General features: G+C 41.6%; 1 pseudogene; it reads left to right on the forward strand.

Annotated features, from left to right (window-relative positions):
- LOC149238047 (auxin response factor 19 pseudogene) overlaps positions 1-20,191 on the forward strand; it is a 65,329-nt pseudogene extending 45,138 nt beyond the window's left edge.
- Positions 20,192-26,798: the final 6,607 nt, after the last annotated feature.

Here is a 26,798-nt window from a genome sequence, read left to right on the forward strand (position 1 = left end):
ACCTCAGAGGGCTGAAGCTCTTGGATTAAGGCCCAATCCAACCATCCAAGCTCCTCTTGTTTTTATCTACATGCTTTGTTTCAGTTTATGGATTAGTTGCTGTTAGATAAATTTCTTTCTTGGATAATAATAGGTTGCTTTTATTGATTTATAAGGTTGTTTCCATTTGATTTTTCTATAGAAGGTTGAAAAGTGATAGAAAGAAGATATAAAAAGGCCATCAACAGAGCCTTGGCATCCTTTCCTCCCATTGGGACCATGAACTGAGGCCAAGACCCTCTTGCTGCCACAAAAAACACAGATTTTCCTTCTCCATAGGATTTCTAGTGTTGCAATTTGTTAGAAGGTTAATGCTTAGCTTTAGATCTCTTTCACCATGCTCATTTCTATCTTGCAATAATTTTCTTTCCATGCTTTCTCTCATTATAACATTTTTTAGCATTTCTTTTCATAGCTCATAATTTAGATTAGCTTGATGCAAAATTATGTTTTTTGATGTACTTAGTTTCCTTGCTTGCTTGATCTCCTTGTTTGATTTTCAGGTCCTTTTGTAGCAAATCTCTTCTCACAGCAGGTCAGCCTACCAGCCATCACATTCTCTCCCTGATCTATGCCCTCCAGTTCGCTCAAAGTTCACCTCAAGTCTACCTTAGTTTTCTACATTTTTCCATAGGATTTCTTCCTCTCTCCTGACCATATTTTCCTCTCCTAGCAATCCTTGGTTACCCCTAGGCACCTTAACACATTATCCAAGCCTTCAGCTACCCTTTCCACCCACTCTCACACCTTCAAAGCCTCCAAAACTGCTCTCGGCATCCTCCTGTAGACCTCCTGTAGATCCCCTGCAGCCTCCTGTAGATTTTCCTATAGGCTTCTTTTTTAAGTCTGATTATGGGAAAAGCCTCCAGAGGGACACCTGAGAACTTCCAGGACCCATCCACACCATCCTACATCTTCTCAAGTCCCAAAACTGCCCTCCATCGCCACCTAATCGCTGCCACATTCAAAATCAAATAAATTACATGTATGACAATTTCACATAAAAATACGTAAAAATCCAAAAAGATGTTTTTTGCTCATTTACTTCTAGAAATAGCTTGAGTAAATGGTGTTTACTTCTTGAGTAGGTAATGGCATTCATTTCATGATTTTTCATATCTCTTTCTGCAAAAGTATGATTAGTTAGTTAAGTATGGTTTGCTAGGTTTACTTTACATCTCAGTCTTCTTCTCCTTTTTGCAAGTACAATAGCCTCTGTAGAGTAAGATTTCCTTTCTTTCATCACATACAGAGCTTCTTCTGGAATCCATAAAAGTTGGTTTGAGATCCTAGTGATCTTTTTCTAGCTAACCAAGTGACAGTCTGCAGTAAGAACTAGTACTTGTGCATACAACACCATCGCTTCCTTACGAACTACCGGGTTGATAAAAGTAAAGTAGGAAGCCCAAGAGTTGTAGCATTATTGTTGCAATACTGGTGCTCACCACTTTTTGATGCCATTGCCAAGGAAGAATCAAAGTATTTTGTGATCACTGCTTTCTTATGCTAAGTAGTTTATTTCAACAAAAGTATAGTAGTTGTTTCTTTCAGTTTCCACATTTCTCTGCTTTCACTTTCAATTCTGCAATTTCCATTTCAGCAAAAGTAGATTAGTCATTTCCTTGCTTTCAGTTCTGCATTTCATTTGCTTTCATTTTCAATTCTATAAATTTCATCTTAGCAACTTCATTTCAACAAAAGTATATTAGTCATTTCCTTGCTTTCAGTTCTGCATTTCATTTTCTTTCCTTTATAGTTCTGCAATTTCATTTCAGAAAGTTCATTTCAGTTAGTTGCAATTTGTTTGTTCAATCAATTTCAGTTTTGTAGGTACAAGCAATGAAAAAAAAACCAACCAAAAATATTTCCTTTCATGCCTCATAGGAACAGAGATAATTTAGGAAAATTCTTGCCCAACACCCCCACTACATCACATAGCCAACCTTCTCTCTTCTTCGGTGGCAGTGATCAAGAAGAACCTTTAGGAGAACAACCAGAGATATTTGAAGAACCTATAGGGGAAGAAGATGAAGAAAACATCCCTCCTGAGATAATGGCTGAAAATAGAAATGCTAGGGGGAATGGGGAAAGAATAGAGGGTACCTTTCCCATCCAAGAGACCAATCGGGACACTAAAATGAAGAATATAAGTCCCTCAGCCCTACCTCACTTCCATGGTTTGACCACAAAAGATCCTGACACCTTCTTGTTTGAGTTCGTTTTCATCTATCGAACCTATGACTTGTTACACTAAAAAATGTCACCTTGACTACTTACAGTTAGTATGGCTCAAATCAACAGTCATGCTACCCTCTTAGGCAAGTCTCATGCCTCTGTTATCCATCTCAAACTCAAAGAAGAGAGAAAGTCTTGTAAAAACTATGTTTATCTCTGGGGTCGCAGGTTCTCTCTAGCCTTACATGCGGGGACGCTGACCTTGTTCACAAAATATGCGTCCATGGACGCTCTGTATGTTAAGGGACAGGTGCGTCCCTCTGTAAAAGGCAAAATGCGCGAGTTTTATCTTGAAAAAGTTACTTGTGGTTACTTCTAGAACATTCTAGAGGTCGGTTTGATGAAATGGATGCGCCTCCAGTTGGTTCATGTATCTCTATTAAGGGGGAACTTATCCCATCAATAAGGGAGCTATCCCACCCAAAGAGGGGGATGATCCCATTGATAGTGGACCTGAATAACCTCTTTACAGCACTATAAATAAAGGCATTGAGCCAGAAGGAGAGGAGGTTGAAGCTATACATTTTCTTTGGGTAAATGCTGCAGGATTTAGGTCTTCCATTAGAGCCTTTGTGAGGAGAGATTGTCTTCACTTGATTCTATTTGGGAGAGGGTGAGCTTTGTCAAAGTAGAGGAAAACCCTTGATGGACCCTGGGAGGAACTTGCACAACACCAAGGCCAGGTTGTAAGAGTTTCTTTGTTTCGTTATTAATACAAACTGGTTTATTTTTCTCAATAGCTTGTGTTAATGAGTTATTTCATGTGTTCCTTGGTCTGCATGTTGGATATATGTTTTATTATATGAAATGCAAGTGCTTGGTAATTGTTTGATTGTTTGTGGTTGCAGGAATTGACTTGAAGGAGGAGCTCATCCGGATTGTCAAGAACGGACTTCAACAACAGCGTTTTGGAATAAGGTAAGCCTAAACACTTGTAGTTTTCATGTTGTAAAAGGTGTATTTAGAGAAAGATCACTCCATTTTGTCTTGTTTGTCATTAGAACGTCTTAGACTTCTAGGAAGGTCAGTCGTGTCCGCACCCTTGACAGATTCCGTGTGACATGACTATGCAGAAGATGAGAAAGAGTTGAATCTATTTCCTTCTACTCTCAAGGATGCAGCATTGCACTGGTTCATGGGGTTACCTGGTAATAGCATCACAACTTGGGCTCAGATGTAGTAGGCCTTTAACAACAAATACCAAGACTACTGTAGGTCAAAAGATACCAAGGGATAATTCTTCTGAATGACCATGGGTAGTGATGAATCCTTGGAAGATTATGATGAGAGGTTCCAGCTCAGTTACAAAAGGGACAGGAGCACACTTGACCTTGAATCTTTGAAGTTGGTCCTTCTCAAGAGAATTCCAGAAGACTGTCTAGACACCCTCCATTTACTGGCCGGGGGATACATCTACTAACTACCTTATGAGGACATAAAGATTGTCTTTAGAAACCATTCTAGAGAAGCCAGAAAGAGAGGTAGGAGGAGTCAACCCACAGCCAGTACCTCCTCATCCAATTCATCCATCAAAGGTGAACTTGTAAACATGCTGGAAGACTTCAAGAGTGAGATATTGCAGACTCTTTCCATGCAAATGGATACCTTGCATATCAAAAGGAAACAAGAGGAAGCATGGAGGGCTTTGGCCATTTTTTGTCCTAGGTGCACCAGGAGGCATCCTAGGAATGAATTCCCATTGAACTCTATAGAGGTTTGTTCAGTTTTTGAAGAAGATCATTCTACAAACAAGTGCCCTTCCTTGCCCAGACTTAAAGCTGTATACCAAGGGGCTGAAGTAGCCACTGAACCACTCTATTTCATGAACCAAAGGAGAACGCATGGACCTAGACCATACCAACAGGGGATGCAAGGGACATCTCAGGAATACTACAACCCCAACCAAGTCACTTCCATATCTTCATGGGGCCCTCCTACTCATCCTTCCTAGTCCACGCTGCCTCCTTGGTCCTTTCCATCTCAATACCATGCCCAACCAGCTGCTCATTCATTCCAATCCTATGCTTAGCCACAACCTCAATGGAATGCATCTCATTAGGGGTGGAGGCCCTAGTACAACTCTCCTCCTGCTCTTTTTCCTCCACCACCTACTCAAACACAACCATTACCTCCTACTCCGCCAAGGCAACCCCAAATGCCTACCCAACCAAACCCGAACCTGAATTACAGACAGGCTCAGCAAGTATATATTGGGGAATCATCATGCCAAACATATGCTGTGAAGATTCAGGAGATAAACCTACGATCTGGGAAGGTTCTCCCAAATAGCCAACCTCCACCTAGGGAGGTTGAGGAAGATAAAGAGGAAAGTGAACCTAAAGCAATTCCACCCTTTCTTGAGAGACTATCTGGGACAACACAGCCCACCCCAAAAGAGACTGAACTTTTGGCAGAGTTGAAATAGTTATGTGTGAAGATACCACTTCTCCAAGCCATAAAAGATGTGCCTATATACAATAGGATGATCAAAGAGAAGTGCTTTAGGCATCTAGGTAGGCACAAGAGAGATGCCCCAACCATCAATGTCATAGGACAATTGTCCGACCTAATGTTGGGGTAGGTAATGTGTCTGAAATATACTGGACCTTGGAAGCCCAGTAGTTGATGTCCACATTAATGGCACCATGATCCCACATACCTTGATTGATCTGGAAGCTGCCATTAATGTGATGACAAAGGACACCATGCTCAAACTTAATCTCCAGGGCTCCCTAAGGAAGATCATGATAGTAATACAGTTAGCAGACCGCTCCACTGTGACCCCTAAAGGGATTGTGGAAGATGTGATGGTCTCCATTGATTCTTGGGAGTACCCTGCTGATTTCTTAGTTCTCCAGCCGAAGGAAAAGCTCACTGGGTATCCTGTCATCTTGGGAAGACCCTAGTTGGCTACTATCGATGCCTATATCAGCCATCGGGCTAGGAACATGACCATCAAGAATGGGCATATGCCTAAACAATTAGTCCTACCCTTTGGCCCAACCCTTGCTAGAACATGATCTACCTCTCTGGTTGGAGGAGGAGGATGAGGATGAAGTCTATTCTGCACCACTTTGTGGATTAGAAACCACCATGGGGGGAACCACAAGATGAGGATGATATCATTGAAAATTTAATTCAGAATCCACCCCCCAGTACCTTTCCATTAGAAGATATAGTGAAAGAAACCCAAGAAAATCCCTTCACTGATCTCCGTGTGGCCAACCCCACCTCTCTCCATGTTAAGAATATAGAGTTCGGCCCAGAAAAAACCTTGAAAATCAATTCATCCCTTAGATCCACTTCCTAGGAGAAGGAACTGTGCAGCTTATTGAGAAAGCATTTAGATGCCTTCGCCTGGAGTTAGAAGGAGATGAAGGGAGTGCACCCTTCGGTATGTACTCATCATATATACATTAAGGAAGATTGCAAACCAGTCAGGCAGCCTCAAAGGAGGATGAATCTAGCCCTTAAAGACATTGTTAAGGAATAATTGCAAAAATTACTTGATGCAGGATTCATCTACCCCATCTCTAATCGGGTCTCTCCTTTGGTGCTAGTGCCAAAAAAAAAATGGTAAGTGGAGAATCTTTGTCGATTATCGGGAATTGAACAAAGCCACTAAAAAGGACCATTTTCTTTTTCCTTTCATAGATCAAGTGTTAGATGGTCTGTCGAGGAAAATTTTTTTCTCCTTCCTAGATGAGTTTAGTGGATACAATCAGATACAAATCAGCTCGGAAGACCAATATAAGACCACTCTCACTTGTCCTTGGAGTACCTTTTCATATCGGGTCCTTCCCTTTGGTTTGTGCAATGCTCTAGCCACTTTCCAGAGAGCAGTATTGAGTATATTTTCTGAACTGGTTCATGATGCAGTGGAAATATATATGGATGATTTCAATCCTTATGGTTCTAACTTTCATGAAGCTTTATCTAACCTAGGAAAAGTCTTGGACAAGTGTATTGAAATGAACCTATCCCTCAGTCCAGAAAAATGTGAATTTATGATGACTGAAGGGATTGTTCTAGGTCATGCAATATCTCAACAAGGACTGCATGTGGACCCCAACAAAGTTGCCATCATCCAAAGGGTCGCACCTCCTCAAAAGGTGAGAGATGTCAGAAGTTTCCCAGGCTTAACTAGATATTACAGAAGATTCATTAAAGGTTTTAGTAAGTTAGCCTCTCCATTGTTTGGTCTTTTAGGAAAAGATGTCGAGTTCATATGGTCTTAAAACTATCAAGAAGCCCTAGATACCTTGAAAAGCAAACTTGTGACTACCCCAATTTTGAGAGGCCCAAATTGGGCCCTACCTTTCCACATTCACATGGATGCCTTGAACAAAGCAATAGGAGCAGCCTTAGGAAAAATTCATGAAAAGTTACCTTATTCCATATACTTTATAAGCTAAAATTTGTCGAAGGCAGAGTTAAACTACACGGTAATCGAGAAGGAACTCCTAGCTGTGGTGCATTCCTTAAACAAATTCAGAAATTATATCATAGGCTATCAAACCTTTTTGCACACTAATCATGCCGTAATTAGATATTTAATGAACAAACTGGATGTAAATGCTTGCATTATTAGATGGTTGCTTTTACTCCAACAGTTTGATTTGACCATTGATAATAAGCTTGGTAAAAAAAATGTTGTTGCTGACTTTTTCTCTAGAGTAAATTTGCCTGCAGATGAAGAAGGAATGGTGGATGATCAAATGCTAGATGAACACCTATTTTCTATCTCAGTACTCTCTCCATGGTTTGCTGATATAGCAAATTACTTGGTTTCAACACAGTTTCCACCACACCTGTCCTCAAAGGAGAAAAGAAAGATCGTGAGGAAAAGCGCCCCTTTCACCTGGATTGGGGGCAATCTTTTCAAACTTGGCCTAGATCAAATCTTGAGAAGATGTGTCAAGGAGGAGGAAGTCTTTGACATTCTCCTGACCTGTCATGACGGGCCTTGTGGAGGCCATTTTGCAGCAAAGAGGACTGCCTTCAAAATATTGCAAGTAGGCTACTATTGGCCCACTCTTCATCAAGATGTGAGGAGATACACCAGCTAATGTGATTGGTGTCAAAGGATGGGGAAACCTACTCCAAAGGATGAGATGCCCATGCAACCTCAAGTGACCTTTGAGCCATCTGAGAAGTGGGGCATGGACTTTGTGGGTCCTATCAACCCTTCTTCAAAACAGAAGCAATACATCATTGTGTGCACTGATTATCTTACAAAGTGGGAAGAAACAAAAGCAATCAAAGTAGCAACAGAGGAAAAAATAGTTGAGATTTTGAGAGAAAACATATTTTATAAGTTCAAGTATCCAATAGAAATACTCCCAGATTAGGGCAGTCAGTTCACTTCCAATTTGATTGGAGACCTACTCACAAATCATAAAATCAAGCACAGGACTTCCACCCCTTACCATCCACAAGCCAAAGGGCAGGTAGAAGTCACTAATAGAGCTTTGGAAGGAATTCTGACCAAGGTAGTGAGCAACAGTAGAAAAGATTGGGTAGACTGATTAGTTGAGGCCACCTAGGCCTACAACACAACATGGAAGACCACCACAGGGTTCAAACCCTATGAACTGGTCTATGGGAAGAAGGCTTTTCTCTCAATATAATTTGAATACAATACATTAAGGATGGCAGCTCAGCTGGACCTAGACCTCAGCCATGCATAGAAGGAAAGACTACTCCAGCTCAACAGATTGGATGAACAAAGATTGCAGGCCCTCCACACGAAGGTAGTTCAGCTTCAGAGGAAGATATGGCATGATAAAAATATCAAGGAGAAGTAATTCCAAGAGGGAGATTTGGCATTGCTCTATGATTCAAGGTATAAAGACTTCAAGGGAAAGTTGAGGACAAGATGGCTGGGACCCTACACTGTGGAAAAATGCAATGACAATGGTTCAATTATGATTAGAACCATTGATAAGGAAGCCATCCCCATGCTTGTCAATGGACATAGGTTGAAAATTTACAAGAAGCCCCTCTCCAAGAAAGAGTTCATTGAAGATTTGAATAAAACAGTTATGGTAGTAGGGCATGTCTCAGCCTCCACACACTGAAGAAATAGAGAAAAAAGGAAAAAATAATAAGGAGTCAAGTGAAAACCTCCATGAGGCGCTTGAGTCCCATCATTGGGTTTAAAACCTCTTCTAAGGTGGCCTAGTGATGCAAAAAAAAAAAGAGAAAAGAAAAGAGAATAAGATCCCTAGGTGAAAACCTCCCTTGGAGGCACCCAGGGTAAGCAATCAGGGTGGAAACCTTCTTAAGGTGCCCTAGTTGTCTTTCCCAAAAACAAAACAGAGAAAAGAAGAAAAAGAAAATTGAATTTTAATGTGCATTTCAGGTTGCAGGAGGACCATAGAGAGCAAGAGAAGATGCCACAAATCCTGTTTCATCTCCTCCACACTCTTCTCCATCATTTCTGACCTTTCTTCCACCCCACTGTGTCCTTTTTTCGGAAACTGTGTGTTGTATAGGAGGCCCTATGTTTTCTACAGGAGGCTCCTGTAGAAATCACAGAGAGCTAGAAATGGTTCCAGTAAGTAGTTTGAGGGGCTGGGAAGTTTCATGAAGAGCATGTAGACCCTCCTACAGCTATCCACCCTCCTTTCCATCCATGCCACACCTGCACGACCTCATCATCATCATTTTTTCCTTCTCGTTGAAAAAAACACAGAATCCATCTTTTAGAAAATAAAAATAAAAAAATAAAGGGAGCAACACCTCAAATGTCACCTGCAGCTTACCAAGTACCTCTCCATCTCCATCAACATCTCTGGAATCATCCTCACAACTCCCAGCACAAAAAATCAGCTAAAAGTTTGAAGCGAGAAGCAGCCACAGGAGCTCCTCTATGAATTATTGTAGCAGTTGATCCCATTAAAATCAAGCCACAACAGCAAAAGAAGTACAACCATGGGATTGAAGGATACATCTAAAGCTAGATATAGCGAGAGGATACTTACATAAAACAACTAGCCACACATCAGAAAGCATGCAGCAGCAAAAGGAGCCAAAATGCCTCACAACATATACATTTGACTCACAAGTAAGTGACTAACCCACTCCTCTATTACACTGGTGTAATTGAAAAATATGCATAATAAAATGAGATGGTTAGGGTTGAACAAGAAAAGGTGGCCAGTTAACTGGCCACCATCATCCAATTGACCGCGCTCATCCGAAGATGCCACCACACATGCATATAGTCAAACTCAGAGAGAAATCCCAAGGACAGGTAGTGGGGGATTTGAAAACTCCGATGCAATGAAGGGAGGTGATTGCAGGAAGAAAGCATAATGACAAGGTGAATGGGGACCAATGGTCCAAATATGGCAACGTACATTTTTTGCTAGCTCACCCCCTCACCGGAAATATCTAAAAGAAGAAATAAGTACTCCTCCTCAAAACTCCTTCACCACCTTTTCTTTCATTTCATCCTCATCCACTTAGCTGAAACAAGCTCTTTGTCACCCCCATAGCATCGAAACCATCGTTCTCCATCGCTTTCATCCATCCTCATGCTATCGGCATTTTACAGGAGAACTTATAGGTTCTACAGGAGCACCTACAGGAAGTTCTACAGGAGGGGCAGTAAGTTGTTTTTAAGGAGAAAACACAAGGTTTTTGCTCGATTTCTGGCTTGAGTAGGTACGTTCTGTTCATACCCACCTTGATTATCAATATGTGCAAGGAATGATATAACTTTGAGGAATTGAGTCCATAGAAGAAGAAGAATTACATAAAAAACTTTTGCCTATTTTCTTAAAAAGAAAAAAACACAATTTTTCTCTGTTTTCCTGTTTTCTACAAAATTCTTGTCTCGATCATTTGGTTTTCAAAAGGGGTATAAGAAAAATGACAGGGGGATTGGATGCCATTTTTTGAGAAATTTTGAGGGTTTGATGAAGAAGTTTCTCAGGAATTTTCCCTTTCTTTAGTCCCTCACTCAAGGACCCATGCCACTATTACTTTTAGAGGTCTCTCCATGGAGGTTACCACCCTTCCTCTTAGATTACCTTGGAGTGAAGATGAAAAACCAATTGGACAGTCTGCCAAGAAAAACGTTTTCCAAAACAATGAACATCCTGTAGAGGACAAAATGGCATTAGAAGGACAAGCATACACTACCCTTGGGATGATGTCAGTTACCAAATCATCAAATATATTTCCTATGAAGGGAGGTATAGTGTAGTCTATGGCTACCATTTTAGACTTCTCCATGAGCTAAGATATGGCATGGACACTCCAATCCCTTAGAAACTTAACGTCCCATATTTTCTCCTACAGACAATCATAGACTCCAGCATTAAGTTGAAGGCAGGAGGTCCAGATCAGCTGGCTCACCATCGGTTAATTAAAATGTTAGTGGAAGAATCCCTCCATACCTTCACAATCCCCATAGCATGGGAGGTTTTCTGAAACATGACAGTAGAATATGACATAAAGGCCCTCACATATGATATCAGTCGTTCTGATAGTGGGAAGGAGGAGTAGCAAGGGGGAGAAGGGGAAGAAACTTAGGAACAAGAAGGGGAGAAGGAAGAAACCCAAACAGAACAGGAGGAAACAAAACCAATAGAGACAGAGAAAAAGACAAAAGGAGGAGAAAAAGGGGCAGAAAAGACAGAGGTTTCTCCTAAGACCCTAGAAAGAGAGGTAGCAGCTGCTCTCACTAGCCTTAGCACCCTAATTAAACCAAAAGAAAAGAGGAAGAGGTAGACCTCAATGTATTTCTGGGCTAGGAAGAGCACAAGGATCAAACAAGGGAAACCCCAACCTTCTTCTAATGTGCCCATTTTTATTGAAGATTCACCCTCTACCCAAGAGAAGGAATCCCCTTCCAAGGCACCTATGACTTATGAAAGGGGGACTCATAGATCTCCCACATGGAAGGAAAAAGTAGAACTACAGGACTCAAAAATAGTCCTACAGGAGGCACAGACTATTCTACAGGAGACCCTGTCAAGACTACAGGAGATCAAAAAACTTGAAAAAAGACTAGAAGGATAGTCATAGGGGAAGGAGGAAGCAAGAGAGGCTCAAGAACCTAACCCCCAGCCTAGTTTGGGCTCTTACTATAATATTCTTGAGGGGGGAAGAATCATTCCACGGAAATTTGCAATCCCACTTTTCTTTGAGTTGGAGAAAGAAAGAATAAGAAACCATAGGTGGATGCAGGTCACCAAATACAAGGGAGTTGAGGATATTGGCCATATGGGGAATCAACTCAGAGAAATGGGTAGAGAACTAAGTGTTGTCAAACATAGAGAAGCAATCACAAGAACTCACCTTCAAACAGAAAATGAATTTCTAAAAAGATAGCTGCAAGAAAAAGAGACACAATTGGCATGCATGGCCAGCTGGTCCATGGAGGCACTGCAATGCAGAACACCAACAAAATCATATGGATTATACCTCAAGGACCAATGGTTGTAGTTTTAGATAAAGACTTTTTCATAGAGAGACACAATGCCTTTCCAAGATTATAGATAGTTTATGGACCTATGTGACCAAAGTTCATTAGAATACAAGGCAAAAATAGCAGAGTTCTATTTGTATAACATGGCCCTCATCGACATGAATGTGTGGGACCCCAATGCTAGGCTAGGGGACCTGCAACTAATGGCCATGGCATCATGGATGAATCATGAGGAATTAAGGGCAGCAGAGATAAGGAAGTTGATGATAAAGGAGCAGAATGAGCCCCTAATGATCATAGCGGAGCCATCAAATCCCATGGCTCTCATCAGGACACACCATCTACTTGCAAATAATCCCCAAAGTACCCCTAAGTATATCAATGAGCAAGCTTAGGCCATTGCACATTTTGAGGACATGGAAAGGTTACTTGGGGATGATTGTATTCATGCTTGTATGAGGAGGTGGAACACCCTACCACACAGTTTGCAGATCAGGGAGTATCACTCCCCAACAAAGATGAAAGAAGCATTAAGGAGAGTGCCATTGTACAAGCACTCTATGCAGAATTTGAAGGTCAACTGGATTGGCCTCAAATTGAGTCCACCACGACTGCTAGGAATACTATAAGGCAAAAAAGAGGTAGAAGAGCAACAACAGTGGGAAGAGGTGGACAAAAAGGCATGATTCCATGACAGAGAAGAGGATATCACTTCAAAAGCATGGGATGTTAGGGAGGCCATCAGGGCCATCAAAGATGAGGAGATAGAATAAGTTGCTCAGAGGATGAGCAACACCTTTAATAGGGGGGTGATGATGAGCCCCATAAATGGGTAATTATATGGGCTCATTTTTCCTCCTAACATAATTTAATCAACCATTCTCTTAGCTTATTGCATGTTTTTTGATTATATTTATGCTTATGGAGTGAGTTGGGTTGGTTATGTTGCCATGGAGTCTAATATGTGTTTAATGTAGATTTTTGTTGAATTTTGAAGACAAAGTCAAAGATTTAATGGACAATTGGAAGCAATTATTTGAAGTGGACAAAGGAGACGATCTATAGGAGGGTATCCCCCTCATTTATGACTCCCCACTTCGACTTCTCCTTCATGCAACTCGGAGCAAAAACAACCAAATCAATGTACTAGGAGGCAGCCGAGCAAGTGGAGGATAACTTATGTTTATCTCAAGTTTTGGGAGCCAAGCCTCCATGATTTTAAGGAAGCTATTGGGGGCTTCAGTTGTATAAGTAGAAAGGCCTAGGGCCTTGATGAGCCCCAAAAATGTACAATTATTTGGGCTGATTCAACCTCCTAATTTGGCTTAGTCCACCATTCTCATTTGTTTATTGCATGTTTTTGATTATTTTTATGTTAATAGAGTGAATTTGGTTAGTCATTATGCCAACAAGTCTAATGGGTGCTTTGTGTAGCCTTTGTGGTCAACTTGGAGACAAAATTGAAGGTCTTAATGAGCACTTGGCAGCCAAATTCGTGGGAGAACAAGCTAGAGGATTTGTAGGAAGGTGTCCCCCTCATTTATGGGCCCTTACGTCGAATTCTCCACCATCAGCTCGGAGTTCAAAGGCCACCAAATCAATGAGCACAAGGGCAGCCAAGCAAGTCAAGTTGGACTGCTGTTAACTACAAGTCTTGGGCAGCCAAGTCCCTAACTTTTAGGAGGACTGTTGGGTCCTCAAATTGTATAAATAAGAAGGCTTGGGGCCTCATTTTGGTTAGCTAGTGGTTAGTCATTTTGTAGCTAGTTAGTCATTTTGTTTTAGCCATTAGTTAGCTAGTTGGTAGTTCGATTTTTATGCAATAGATTAGCTTTGCTTTCAGCTCATGTTCAAGTTCTCCTTGTGGACAGTTTTGATGTACTTTTCATTTCTTCATTAATAAAGATGGATCCAGCTTTGCACCAGCTCTAAATCGCTCTTGGGAGGCTGTAGTTCTTACGGTTGGGCCCATCTCAAGCGCCCAGTACCTCCCTTGTTTATCTTTATGTGTTTGCTGCGTTCTTGAAATAAAATCGGCTCTTTAGATTTAATTCGTGCTTTGTTACTTAGGTTTCTTTTGATGGTTCAAGTAGCTTCTCATGTTTATAATAGATTGGTAGGAGTTTGTATGCATTTAGATATTTTGGCATGTTCTTTCTCATGTGATGTATATGGTTCTCTTTCCAAACAAGGCTATTGTTTACTCATTCATTAACAGTTGGATTGAGTTAGCTAGGACTTGGTTTGTTTGAAAGAATTCATTGATTTGTTTGAATAAGCATTGTGCAGGGCATCTCTATCATCTTCATCACCTCCTCGTTCAGATCAGCTCATCCATCACCAAGTCTGTTCCCTCATCTCCCATCTTCTCTTTTGCCAAGTAACCTTACCTTCTTCCCCATTGTTGTCTCAACCACCTTCAAGCCAAGTCAGCTTTCCACATCACCTCACCACTCCATCCATCAGTTCCTGGGTCACTTCAGACCCCCATCCTACCTTCATAACCAGCCATGCATATTCCATGAACCATCCATCCTCAAACATCCCATTTCAGAACATCCTGTAGAAGAATTGCAGACCTTCCTGTAGAAATCCCTGCGTTTCCTATAGAATCCCCTGCAGACATCCTGTAGGAGGCCACTCACTCGGATGCTGAGCCTCTGAACGTGAGGAACCTCTGTGGACTGATGCTAAGGATCTCTGGGGACCTCTCCTAGCCTCCCCAACCTTTCCCAAGCTTTCCTTCCTTCTGCACCACCTCTGCACAACCAAACCCTAATAAGAACAAAATCACAATCACTCCAACCATTCAAGCAAAAACATAAAAACAATGTCTTTTTTCATGAAAGTAGTTTGAGTTCATGCATTTCACATAACTAGAGGTAATGGCATCATTCTTAGACATCTGCACTCTCACCATTGCATCATAGAGGTTAAACTAGTCAGATTAGGGTTTCCTAGGGTTTCCATGTTTTGATTTGCTTTCAGTTCATTTTTGCTAAGTAGATTAGTCTTCCTTGAGCTAGCTTTCGTCCATCATTTAACAATCTTCTTCTGAGAGCCTATAGAAGTTGGCTTGAGCCCTAGCGGACTTGTGCCAACTGACCAAGTGATAGCTGCGACAAGAGCTAGTACTTGTGCATACAGCACCGTCGCTTCCAAGTTTGTACGAACTACCGGGTTGATAAAATTAAGAGACAGGAAGCCCCAGGAGTTGTAGCATTATTGCTACAATACTGGAGCTCACCATCTTTTTGGCGCCGTTGCCGGGGAAGCGGCAGAGTATTGGTGATTGTTGCTATTCTTCTATCTTCTACTACAACCTTCTGCTAAGTAGTTTATTTCATTTCCATTATGCAATTTCATTTATGCAAAAGTAGATTAGCATTTCCTGCTTTCATAGATTAGCATTTCCTGCTTTCCTAGAATAGCCTTTCAATTCCGCATTTCAATTCTGCAAGCGTAGACTAGCATTTCCATTCCTGCAATTTCATTTGAGTAAGTAGATTAGTTCTTTCCTGCTTTCATTTCAATTCCGCATGTTCATTTTAGCAAGATAGTTAGTTGCAGTTCAATCTATTTTAGTTTTGCATGTAGAAGTAGAAAAAGAAAAAAATCAACCAAAAAGATTTCATTTCATGTCTTGTAGGAGTAGAGATAAGTTAGAAAAATGATTGCACAACCTCCCCACTGCTTCACACAGCCAACGTTCTTCTTCGATGGCTATGATGAAAGAACCCCTGGGTGGACATCAAGACATATCTGAAGAACCTCTAGGGGAGGAGAAGAAGAAACATTCCTCTGAAGCAAATGGCTACAAGCAGAAATGTTGGGAGCAGTCCCTTGTCCAAAGATGAATTTGAAAATCAGATCGAAGATTTCAAGAGTGATATGAGGCAGTTTCTTGCCATGCAACTGGATACCTTGCGGATCCAAAAGAAGCAAGAAGAAGCCAAGAGGGCTTTGGTCATTTTTTGTCCTAGGTGCCTTAAAAAGCATCCTAGGAACGAATGTCCAATGCACTCCCTAGAAGTGTGTTTTGTATGTGAAGAATACCATCCTACAGATCAGTGCCCTTCCTTGCCCAGAATCAAAGCTGCATATCAAAGAGCCAAGGGAGCCACAGAATCACTCTATTATATGAACCAAAGGAGGCCACATGGACCTAGACCTTACCAGCAGGAACTGCAAGGGATACCCGAAACCTATTATGACCCTTATCAAGACACTTTCATGCCTTCTTGGGATCCCCCTGCTCATCCTTCCTGGTCTACACCTCCTCCTTGGTCATATCCTCCTTGTTCCTTCACAGATCCATATTATGCCCAACCAGTTGCTCATTCATTTCACTCTTATGCTCAGCCACAGCCTCAGTGGAATGCACCTTATCAGGAGTGGAGGCCCCAGTACAACTCTCATCCCACTCATTTTCCTCCACCACCTGCTCATCCACAACCATCGCCTCCTCCTCCACCAAGGCAACCCCAAATGCCTACCCAACCACAATGCCATCCATCTCCATCTCAATTTCACACCTCCACTCAGCTACCCATACCTCCATTTCCAAAACCATGCAATGGAGCAGCTCAGCCCCATTGCAAATCTGAGGCACAACATGTGCAAATGATGCCTCGTGAGCTCAATGATGTTCACCATAGCTCAGGAAAAGCATTGAAAAAGAGAGATCATCTTGACAGCATTGAAGGATCACCTCCACCAAAATAAGATTCAGAAGAGGAGATCAAAGAACCATGGGCTGCACTTGATGAAGGGAAGAGATCAGAATCAGAGATCAAGAAAGCTTCCTCATGGTTACCATCAAATCTTCCATGTACTCAAGAGAAAGATCAGCAAAAGGAGGAAGATGAGAAAGTCATGATAGAGGGTGACATGAAACATGATCCAGATCAGCAAAAGAACCAAGGATATCAGAGCTATATTGAGACATGGTTTCAGAAGGTCACTAAGTTGCAGCAGTACTCTCCTCCTCAGCTATGTTTTGTACTTTCAAAGTCAGATCATGTTGTCTCTGAAAGTTGGATAGTTGTTAAAGCATGCATTCCGAGCCTTTACATCATCTTGTCTCTAATCTCGATGTGCACATGGCTCCATTGGAAGTATTCTTATACTTGAAAATGATTTTGTTTTTCAAGTAGGGTAGGGTAAAAAAAAAAAAAAAGGAAAAAAGAAAAAGAAAAAAATGAAAATAAGAGAAAAAACAAAAATCTAAGGTGAAAACCTCCTCGGAGGCACCTTAGATTGGCTCATTGATTGAAAACCTCCATGAGGCGGTCAATGGGTTGGAAAAAATAGAGAAAAGAGAATAAGATCTCTGGGTGAAAACCTCCCTTGGAGGCGCCCAGGGCAGGCAATTAGGGTGAAAACCTCCATGAGGCGCCCTAGTTGTTTTTTTTCAAAAAAAAAAAAAGAGAAAAAATAAAAAATAAAAAGCTAATCTCCATTGAATAATTTCATGTTGCAGCAGTGACATTGCAGGTTGCAAGAAGGACATTGTAGGTCAGGTGGATCACTCAAAACAAAGAGAAAGGAGTTTTTGTGCCTTCTACAGGAAGTTTCGTATCTTCTACAGGAAGCTTACAAAAAAAGCCAAATTGATCTCCGAGGAGGACCTGAAGGCTTGGAATATGTTCATGAGGCCTACCCACATCCATGTTTCCATTCCTCACCCCTTTTCCATCATTTTATCATGTCATTATGCTTCTTTACTCAAAACTGTGTCTTCTACAGGAAGCTCTGTATTTCTACAGGAAACATCCTGTAGAACCTTTGGACAAGCCAAATACAATTTAAAAAGTGAATCTAATGGTGGGAATCTGTTGATTAGGCCTGCAAGCACTTGTGTGTCCATCCCTTGCCTTCATCCATCATTTTTTCCACCTCCTTGTGCTTCTCATTGTGCTTCTACAGGAACTTCCTGTAGAAATTGTGGGAAACTAGGCATGCATTTCACAAAGTGGTTTGGCAAGCATGGTAGCTTCCTCAAGGGTCCAGAAGCCCTCATGCAATCTTCCAACTCCTCCTCCATCAGCTCCATACCTGCATCACAGCCAAAATTCATTTTGTCATCCCATGCAAGCACATGCAAAAAGCTTTGAGGCAAAAATCCATAGAGCAGAATTTGTTTTTGCCATAACCTAAAAACCATGCATCCATTTGACAAACTGCTTTATGGGGAATTGTACAAGGTTGATGAAAACATGCCTGAGCAGTTTCATGCAATTCCGATGCACGGTTTCCAAGAAATCCGCCTCCATCACCATCAACCATTTTTGCATTTTCTCCATAACCGTGCATCTGTTTCAAAACTTGTTTCATGGGGAGATGCACGTGGGTGATAGTAGCCTACCCAAGCAGTTTCAGCCGATTCCGATGCACGGTTTCCGAGAAATCGACCTCTGAAATCTTCATCCATTTTCCATTTTTCTCGAAATCCGTGCATCCATTGATCACGAATTTGCTATGGGAGATGCATAATGATGGTGTGAACATGCTCACCGAGTTTCAGATCAAACCGATCTACCGTTTGGTAGAAATGGCAAAAAGAAGTTCTGGTTGTGACCATGCAGCAGCAGCAGCTTGAACAGGCAGAGTTGAACGTGGAAATGAACGCGTGCAGCTTAGATCCATCCAGAGGGCACCTGCACAAGAAAAAAACAGCCATAAATCATCAGTCAAGCCACCATACATGCAGCGAATGAAGATCAACACATGCATGCAGCAACACGCTTCACAATCAGCCGTTTAACTTGCAGGTACGTGACTAACTTAATTCCTTTGTTTCATGAATGTAATTCGAGAATTGCATGAATGAATGAGATGAGTGGATTCAGCCAAGAAGGGAGCCACGTTCAATTGCAATCAGCAAGGCAAAAATCACGCATGCATGGATCAGCCATTCACGTGAAGTTCAAAACAAAACACAGTCAGTTGGGGATTAACTAAACTCTAGTGTAACTAATGGAATTGAATACAAGCAGAGAACAAATAGATAACAACAGCAGTTCATGACATTACTTCAGTTTGAACAAGCCAGCACGCATGTTTTTTGCCACCTCACCACAAATCACGCAGTGAATAAAGGAACACTCGACTGAAGGCTCACGTAATTGTTGTTCAGGTACACTTGCTAACTGTTGTTCATTTACACTTGCAAATGTTAAACTCACGTCCTTCATCAAGTTTTGGGCTTGTTAACAATTCTCCCGCATGCAAAGATCATTCAAAGGCGCAGAGACATCCTACAGGCGTTTTCTACAGGATGTCGTCTACAGGAAAGGCAGAAAACAACCCTGCAGAAAGAAACCACGGGATTTTTAGAAAAGTTCAAGCTCAAAACGAGGGGAAAGGAGGAGCATTAATTCTGAACTTTGGCATGCCTGCGCGGGACCTCTTGTTTCATTTCCACCACTAGATTATACGATGCAACCACCAGCTCAAGAACTTGTGGCCAGAGATTTGCATAACCATGCATGGACATTCAGACATATCTATCGTGGTAAGCCAAAGAGGCATCTTCTAACAACATGATGGGGTGTATTTGTGAGTGCGAAGAGACTTTTTGCTGGTGACTCTGTCCTTTTTATAAGGGATGAAAAATCACAACTACTTCTGGGTATAAGGCGTGCAAATCGGAAACAAGCAACTATGTCGTCATCTGTCCTGTCTAGTGACAGCATGAATATTGGTGTTCTTGCTGTAGCAGCGCATGCTGCTTCAAACCATAGCCCATTTACCGTTTTCTACAATCCAAGGGCAAGCCCTTCAGAGTTTGTCATTCCTCTATCTAAGTACAACGAAGCAATCTATGGCACCCAGGTTTCACTTGGCATGCGGTTCAGGATGATGTTTGAAACTGAGGAATCAGGCATGCGCAGATATATGGGTACCATTACAGGGATTAGTGATCTTGATTCTATGAAATGGCCAAACTCACAGTGGCATAATATCCAGGTTGGGTGGGATGAATCAACTGCTGGTGAAAGGCAGAATCGAGTTTCTATCTGGGAGATTGAGCCCGGTGCCACCCCATTTTTTTTTTGTCCTCCGCCTTTCTTCAGGCCCAAGCGCCCACGACAGCCAGGAATGTTGGGTGAAGAATCAGAAATAGAGAGTGCCATCAAGAGATCTTCACTGTGGTTTGGGGAGGAGACTGGTATTGTTAATTCTCAAAATCCTACAATGCCTGGTGTTGGTTTACTCCAATGGATGAACATGCATCAGAGACCTGATATAATAAACTCAGCCATCCAGTCAGATTACTATCGTCCTATGGCTGCTGCTACCTTACAAAAACTGGGGAGCAGTGACATAACCAAGCCTTTGAATTCAGCCCAACAGGCATTGCAGTCACATCAATTACAATTCAGTATTCCACAGTCCCAACAGTCAGAACTGTATCAACCTCAAATTATGTGGTCACAACAGCTGGATCAACACCATCTTCATATGCAATAGCAAAATCCTTCCCAACAAGTGGAGCAGCAGCACAGTTCGAGAAGAAGGCACCCTCAGCCGCGCAGACCAAAACAGTGAAGGCAGTTCTACAGGAAGTTAGCAGACTGTTTCTACAGGAAGACAGAGGACTGTTTCTACAGGAAGACAGAGAAAAGTTATCAGACTGTTTCTACAGGAAGACAGAGACTGTTTCTACAGGAAGTTTGGAAAAAGGGCGGCAAAAGGAGAAATCGGCCGAGATGCTAGCCAAGGAAGTCACCAAGGCCATCAAAGACAAGGGGAGAGATTTGGTTGCTCAGAGGATGAGCAACACTTTCAGTAGGGGGGTGATGATGAGCCCCAAAAATGTACAATTATTTGGGCTGATTCAACCTCCTAATTTGGCTTAGTCCACCATTCTCATTTGTTTATTGCATGTTTTTGATTATTTTTATGTTAATAGAGTGAATTTGGTTAGTCATTATGCCAACAAGTCTAATGGGTGCTTTGTGTAGCCTTTGTGGTCAACTTGGAGACAAAATTGAAGGTCTTAATGAGCACTTGGCAGCCAAATTCGTGGGAGAACAAGCTAGAGGATTTGTAGGAAGGTGTCCCCCTCATTTATGGGCCCTTACCTCGAATTCTCCACCATCAGCTCGGAGTTCAAAGGCCACCAAATCAATGAGCACAAGGGCAGCCAAGCAAGTCAAGTTGGACTGTTGTTAACTACAAGTCTTGGGCAGCCAAGTCCCTAACTTTTAGGAGGACTGTTGGGTCCTCAAATTGTATAAATAAGAAGGCTTGGGGCCTCATTTTGGTTAGCTAGTGGTTAGTCATTTTGTAGCTAGTTAGTCATTTTGTTTTAGCCATTAGTTAGCTAGTTGGTAGTTCGATTTTTATGCAATAGATTAGCTTTGCTTTCAGCTCATGTTCAAGTTCTCCTTGTGGATAGTTTCGATGTACTTTTCATTTCTTGATTAATAAAGATGGATCCAGCTTTGCACCAGCTCTAAATCCCTCTTGGGAGGCTGTAGTTCTTGGGGTTGGGCCCATCTCAAGCGCCCAATACCTCCCTTGTTTATCTTTATGTGTTTGCTGCGTTCTTGAAATAAAATCTGCTCTTTAGATTTAATTCATGCTTTGTTACTTAGGTTTCTTTTGATGGTTCAAGTAGCTTCTCATGTTTATAATAGATTGGTAGGAGTTTGTATGCATTTAGATCTTTTGGCATGTTCTTTCTCATGTGATGTATATGGTTCTCTTTTCAAACAAGGCTATTGTTTACTCATTCATTAACAGTTGGATTGAGTTAGCTAGGACTTGGTATGTTTGCAAGAATTCATTGATTTGTTTGAATAAGCATTGTGCAGGGCATCTCTATCATCTTCATCACCTCCTCGTTCATTTCAGCCTCGTTCAGATCAGCTCCTCCATCACCAAGTCTGTTCCCTCATCTCCCATCTTCTCTTTTGCCAAGTAACCTTACCTTCTTCCCCATTGTTGTCTCAACCACCTTCAAGCCAAGTCAGCTTTCCACATCACCTCACCACTCCATCCATCAGTTCCTGGGTCACTTCAGACCCCCATCCTACCTCCATAACCAGCCATGCATCTTCCATGAACCATCCATCCTCAAACATCCCATTTCAGAACATCCTGTAGAAGAATTGCAGACCTTCCTGTAGAAATCCCTGCGTTTCCTGTAGAATCCCATGCAGACATCCTGTAGGAGGCCACTCACTCGGTTGTTGAGCCTCTGAACGTGAGGAACCTCTGTGGACTGATGCTAAGGATCTCTGGGGACCTCTCCTAGCCTCCCCAACCTTTCCCAAGCTTTCCTTCCTTCTACACCACCTCTGCACAACCAAACCCTAATAAGAACAAAATCAAAATCACTCCAACCATTCAAGCAAAAACATAAAAACAATGTCCTTTTTCATGAAAGTAGTTTGAGTTCATGCATTTCACATAACTAGAGGTAATGGCATCATTCTTAGACATCTGCACTCTCACCATTGCATCATAGAGGTTAAACTAGTCAGATTAGGGTTTCCTAGGGTTTCCATGTTTTGATTTGCTTTCAGTTCATTTTTTCCAAGTAGATTAGTCTTCTTTGAGCTAGCTATCATCCATCATTTAACAAGCTTCTTCTGAGAGCCTATAGAAGTTGGCTTGAGCCCTAGCGGACTTGTGCCAGCTGACCAAGTGACAGCTGCGACAAGAGCTAGTACTTGTGCATACAGCACCGTCGCTTCCAAGTTTGTGCGAACTACCGGGTTGATAAAATTAAGAGACAGGAAGCCCCAAGAGTTGTAGCATTATTGCTACAATACTGGAGCTCACCAAGCCTCATTAGGAAGTTAGTCAAATTTTTGAATTTTTGTTGCAACTTTGCTCTACTCAACTTCGAGCTTACTTTTGTTGACAGTTTCATGTAATCCAATTATTACTTTGATAATAAAGATGAGATCCTTTTTGAGCTAGCACTGAGTTACCTTAAAGGGTTGAAGCTCTTGGGTTAGGGCCCAATCCAACTAGCCAATCTCCTCTTGTTTGTATCTATAAGCTCTGTTTCAGTTTATGGATTAGTTGTTGTTAGATAAATTTCTTTCTTGGTTAAGAATAGGTTGCTTTTGGTGATTTAGAAGGTTGTTTCAATTTGAGTTTTCTATAGCAGGTTTAACAGTGATAGAAAGAAGATGCAAAATGGCCATCAACAGAGCCTCGGCCTCCTTTCTCCCTTTGAGACCATGAACTAAGGCCAAGACCCTTTTGTTGCCACAGAAAACACAAATTTGCCTTCTCCATAGGATTTCTAGTGTTGTATTTTGTTAGAAGGTTAATTCTTAGCTTTAGATCTCTTTCACCATGCTCATTTCTATCTTGTAATAAGTTTCCTTCCATGATTTCTCTCACTATAGCATTTTTAGTATTTCTTTTCATAGCTCATGATTTATATTAGCTTGATGCAAAATTCTCTTTTTTGATGTACTTAGTTTCCTTGCTTGCTTGATCTCCTTGTTTGATTCTCAGGTCCTTTTGTAGCAAATATCTTCTCACAGCAAGTCAGCCTACCATCCATCACATTCTCTCCCTGATCTATGCCCTACAGCTCGCCCAAAGTTCACCACAAATCTGCCTTAGTTTTTTGCGTTTTTCCATAGGATTTCTTCCTCTCTCCCAACCATCTTTTCCTCTCATAACAATCCTTGGTGATCCCTAGGAGCCTTAACACATCATCCCAGCCTTCAGCTGATGATGATGATGATGATGGTTAACGTCCACTGAGACCAAATTGGTCTATCGGACCTACAATTTTCTTAATTTTTACTTGTCTGGCTCCTCGTCTTTCTTGGCGAGACTGGTGTTGTAGCTTTCTTTCTTTTCTCTACGGTCTTCCAACTTCCTTTGTCTTGCATCTCCTTCATCTCTTCTGGTTCTTGGGACATTGGTGTCTTAGCTTCGCGATCTATAGTCGGAGAAGTTTGGTTTAGGAGATCTTCTTTGCTGTTAAATGAATATTTATTTTCTGCGGTATTCAAATCCTCATAACTGTTGATTTGTTGGGGCGGGCTTTCTCCTTGCTTGCTTTGAGAGTTGTTTCCTTCTTCCTTGATTTCTTGTGACTCAGAGTTTTCTCTAGAATATTCTTCTTTGATGACAGTGTAATGTTCTTTTTGTGCTCCTTCCCACCATGTAGATCTGTGGTGGTTTTTTCTATCAAATTTTTTCTCAGAGGCTTTTGGGCAATTTTTGGCTAGATGCCCCGTCTCAAAGCACGATCGACATCTAAAGAGGACACTTTCATAATCAAGCTTCTGGTTCCACACATAGTCTTTACTTGTTAGGTTTATTTCAGCTGGGAATCCGACACTGAAATCCATTTCCACACAGATGCGTGCATAGGTGGTTCTGGCATATTCCTCTGTTTCTGGGCACCTGCAGTAAAATTTCCCAATTGCATTTCTGATGGCTTTTAGCGAGGAGAGATTCCAGAGATGCAAGGGCAGGCTTGGCAATCTCACCCAAACTGGTGCTGAGGTTATCACTGTTGTAGAGGGATCGAATGATGGGTTCCATGGCTTCATGAATAGGCCTGATTTTTCCCAAAACCAAGGGCCGGAATCTAGAATACATTGTCTGCTTTCAGGATTTTCAAAATCTACTATAAAGAAACCCTCTAGCACATGGGTAGATATTAATTTCATCAGAAATGATAGGCTTCCATACCTCCGAGATCCAATTGTGGAGTGCTATCAGCCGCGGCCAAAAACCATTGAACTGGCAAATTAGGGCACTTTCGGAGAACTTCAAAGCTTCATCGAGTGAGTCCTGGACCACTTGGATAGTGGGAGCTGGGGCTTCACTCACGATATGGGCAGGAGATTGCCCTCCAGAGGCGGATGAGCCACCAGTTATTTTTGCGAAGCTCAGAGCCATATTTTACGCAGATCTGCACCAGATCTATACCACAGATTCAATTCAATACCGCAGATCTATATCGAAACCGAAAGCTAATGAATGAGGAGTACGTGCCTCATGGAGCGACCATATTTACTTTACTGCGTTTAGATCTCGATATTTACTTAAAAATATCAAAATAAAAGAGACGCATCCATGGCGGACATTTTCCGTTCGACAGCGCTTAAAACGGCAGCGGATGATCTCGCGTTCACTTTGAGCCTGTGATGTAAGTTCCAGTGATGAAACCCTAGCAAGCTCCGGAACCGCGACTGATTGCCTGAGAAAGATGAGGTATTTAAAGATTTTATGGCCTGAGAACCAGTTGGAAACCCTCTGAGGGCCATAATTGACTGAGATCGAGGAGTGATCTCGCATGCGCTCTGAGCCCGTGATTTAAGTTCCAGTGATGAAACCCTAGCAAGCTCTGGAACCGCCACTGATCGCCTATGAAAGACGAGGTATTTATAGATTTTACGGCCTGAGAACCGGTTGGAAGCCCTCTGACGGCTGCAATTGACGGAAATCAAAGAGAAAACGAGGAAGATGCGGAAGAAAAATTGGATGTCAAAACAGCTCGAGCTATGGAGGTATTTGTGTATATCCGAAAGACCAAAGCCGTAGAAATCCGAACGTATATATAATCGAGACAGTTCAAATTAGAATGTGAGACCGCACCGAGGATTAGAATGCCGCAGAGCCTCCGAACGTATATATAACCGAGACAGTTCAATATTGCGAGACAATTCAAATTAGAATGCGAGACCGCACCGAGGATTAGAATGCTGTAGAGCCTCCGAGACCGCACCGAGGATTAGAATGCCGCAGAGCCTCATTCACCAACTCTGACACCTTTAAAACCTCCAAAAATTCTCTCAACATCCTCCTGTAGACCTGTAGATCCCCTGCAACGTCTTGTAGATTTTCCTATAGGCTTCTTTTTGAATTCTGATTGTGGGAAAAGCCTCCAAAGGGCCGCCTGAGACCTTCTAGGACCCATCTACACCATCCTACATCTTCTCAAGTCCCAAAACCACCCTCCATCGCCACCTAATCACTGCCACATTCACAATCAAATAAATTACATGCATGACAATTTCACATAAAAATACATAAAAATCCAAAAAGATGTTTTTGCTCATTTAATTATAGAAATAGATTGAGTAGATGTTGTTTACTTCTTGAGTAGGTAATGGCATTCATTTCATTATTTTTCATCTCTCTTTCTGCAAAGTAGTATTAGTTGGCTAAGTAGGGTTTGCTAGGTTTACTTTACATTTCAGTATTCTTCTCCATTCTACAAGTAGAGTAGCCTCTGTAGAGTAAGATTTCCTTTAATTCATCACATATAGAGCTTCTTTTGAAATCCATAGAGGTTGGCTTGAGCTCCTAGTGATCTTGCGCCAGCTAACCAAGTGACAACCTGCAGTAAGAACTAGTACTTGTACATACAACACCATCGATTCCAAGTTTGTTACGAACTACCGGGTTGATAAAAGTAAAGTAGGAATCCCAGGAGTTGCAGCATTATTGTTGCAATACTGATGCTCACCAGCTTGAAGAGGCTTTTTTGTTTCAACTTTTATCCCAGTAGCCTTCTTGGGATGGACTAGACAAAGGCACTACCAGATGGGTTTGGTATCACGGTGCATTTTGATTTCGTGCATCACTATGTTTGGGTTGATACCTGACATTTTTGATATGTCCAGGAAAAGACATCTCTGAACTCATGAAAAAGTACTCGATAAATATCTATTTCAGATGAAGAACGAGACATTTCGATGTATACATTTTTGACTATTAATATTTAATCAAAATAACGAGAGGAATTGTTTCTTTGATATTCGAAAGGTTATTTTCAGAGTCAATCTCATTAATGGAGACATAATTTATAAAGTGTTTGAAAAAATTAGGTAGGTACATTGAAGTGATATTTTCTTTAATGGTATCTGGGAAGGAGGAATGATGATGATGTTAATCCCATGATGCATCATCTAACATCATGATCTCCATGATGCTTTCTTCGGTAGAGAATGTATGTAAGAAAGGATCAGAGGGAATACCATAATCCAGTGATCAATCTACCCAATTAATTGAAGAAAAGGTATGGGACGCACAAGCCAAGTAGATGGATTCATAATCTTTATTAACCCTTTTATGTTAGTTT

The sequence above is a fragment of the Pinus tabuliformis genome, chromosome 8 (assembly GCF_031772625.1).
Source record: "Pinus tabuliformis cultivar Carrire ecotype Pingquan chromosome 8, CPIR1, whole genome shotgun sequence".
Lineage (NCBI taxonomy): Eukaryota > Viridiplantae > Streptophyta > Pinopsida > Pinales > Pinaceae > Pinus > Pinus tabuliformis.